The following is a 2,298-nucleotide window of genomic DNA, read 5'->3' as shown; positions in this document are numbered from 1 at the left end:
GCTCCATCTTTTTTACTATCATGCATATGCCGTTTTTCTCCCATGCCAGCTGTAGCACATGCACCAGCTGTATGGCCACTCCTGGCTTCCCTCTCCTTCCCCCTCGCCTCCTACCCTCTCCTTCCCCCCTCCCCTCCTACCCTCTTCTTTCTCTCCCTCTTCCCTTCTCTCTTCCTCCTCTTCTTTCCCTCTCCCTTTCTCTTCCTCCTCTCCTATTTCTCCCTTCCCTCCCCTTCCCCCTCCCCTCCTACTCTCTTCTTTCTCATCTTCTTTCTCTTCCTCTTCCCTTCTCTCTTCCTCCTCTTCTTTCCCTCTCTCTTTCTCTTCCTCCTCTCCTATTTCTCACTCCTCCCCTCTTTCTCCCTCCTTACCCCTTTCTCCATCCTCCACTCCTGGCTTCCCTCTTTCTCTCCTCTCCCTCCTACCCTCTTTCGTTCTCCTCTTCTTTCTCTTCCTCTTCCCTTCTCTCTTCCTCCTCTTCTTTCCCTCTCTCTTTCTCTTCCTCCTCTCCTATTTCTCCCTTCCCTCTCCTTCCCCCTCCCCTCCTACTCTCTTCTTTCTCCTCCTCTTTCTCTTCTTCTTCCCTTCTCTCTTCCTCTTCTTCTTTCCCTCTCTCTTTCTCTTCCTCCTCTATTCTTTCTCCCTCCTCCCCTCTTTCTCCATCCTTCCCCCGTTCTCCATCCTCCCGCTTCTATCTTCCCCCTATCCTTCCCCTTTCCCATTTACTTCTCCTCACTCCCTTTCATCCTCTCCTCTCCCTCTCCCTTTCCCCTCCTCCCTTCTCCCTCTTACTCTTCTCTCTCTCCCTTCTCACTCCTCTCATATGCTCCCTCACCATCTACTCCTCTCCCTCTTTCCCTCTACCCTCTTACTCTTCTTTTACCACTCTCCCCTCTCTTCTCCCTTCCCTTCCCTCTTCCCCTTCCCTACCCTTACCCCTCTTCTCCCTGCTCCCCCCATCTTCCGTCCCCCTCCCCCTTCCCCCTCCATGATCCTTCAGAAATATTTTATGCCAATTCGCGCGATATGTCAACCAGCTGAAAGTCGGGCATGCGCACTGTGACGGCGCAATGCTTGATGCGGCCCCAGCAGTATTGTCCCAGCGACTCATTGTCCCTATCTGCGGCGCCATTGTCCCCAAACGAGGCTTTCGGGGGGAATAATGGTACTCATCAGGAGAAGGGGTGGATGAGGTGGTGGATGCGGTGGTGCGTGAGTCGGTGGATAAATTAGTTGGTGGGTGAGTTGGTGGATAAATTGGTGGTGGGTTAGTTAGTGGATAAATTGGTGGTGGGTGAGTTGGTGGATGAAATGGTAGTGGATGAGATGGTGGATGAATTGGTGGATGATGTGGATGAGTTAGGCTGTGTTTATACCGAGCGAGTCTCTGCAGATTTTCCTCAATCACTCCGAGTTCCCTGAAGTAGAAACGACGTCTATTACAGTCTTTCGTTATTCTTAACCTTCAGAAGTCAAATTACCTTTGCGTCATATATTGACAAACTGAATGTCAAAATAGAAGGAGCTAGACCTTTATGAATATTAGATGGATTGATGAAGAGTTCTTAGAATCCTGCAAACAGTCTTAGTCTAGCTGTTCAGATTCACAGCATTTGGCGATAATCGGCCCGGATTCACTTGGTGTAAACGCAGCCTTAGTGGATGAGCTGGTGAGTGGGTTGGTGGATGAGGTGGTGGATGAGTTTGGTGGATGAGGTGGATGAGTGAGTGGCGGGTAATGTCAATCTCAGAATGATTTATCCATTCATTCATTTATTAGTTTATCTTATCTATTGTTTATTTTTATGACAGGAATGTTATCAGGAGTCACGGGTTACGTTATTACTTTGCTGTATTGTTTATGTAATCATAATATATCTACTCAAACTACGAGTATATGCTGAAGAAAATATGAAGTAGGTTTTAACCTACTGCGTTATTACCTATTGCGTCTATACTGAGCATGATTTCTAACCTGATTGTTCTCTTGTTCTAACATTACTAGATTTAACTTGTTATAGCGATTTAATTATTCATATGATGTGCAAATAAATTCAATCATAAAGTAATATAGATAAACATAATCAAAATGGTTTGTTGAAAATTATATAACTAAAACATTATCATGCATTTATGTTTCATTTATTCTTGAAATGACGTCGGTGCCAACGTGCAACTGACCAGCCCTTATTGAATGGTGTTGGTTTGTTAGAGGCAGAGGCTGTGACCAAATTATTAATAATATGACATTTTTTTCACATTTATCACGTCCGGACCTAGCTATAAATATTTAAGATA

Source organism: Oratosquilla oratoria, chromosome 2 (genome assembly GCF_046742065.1).
Source record: "Oratosquilla oratoria isolate Oo_2021 chromosome 2, ASM4674206v1, whole genome shotgun sequence".
In the NCBI taxonomy this organism is placed as follows: domain Eukaryota; kingdom Metazoa; phylum Arthropoda; class Malacostraca; order Stomatopoda; family Squillidae; genus Oratosquilla; species Oratosquilla oratoria.
Note: the sequence above shows the minus strand (reverse complement) of the source record.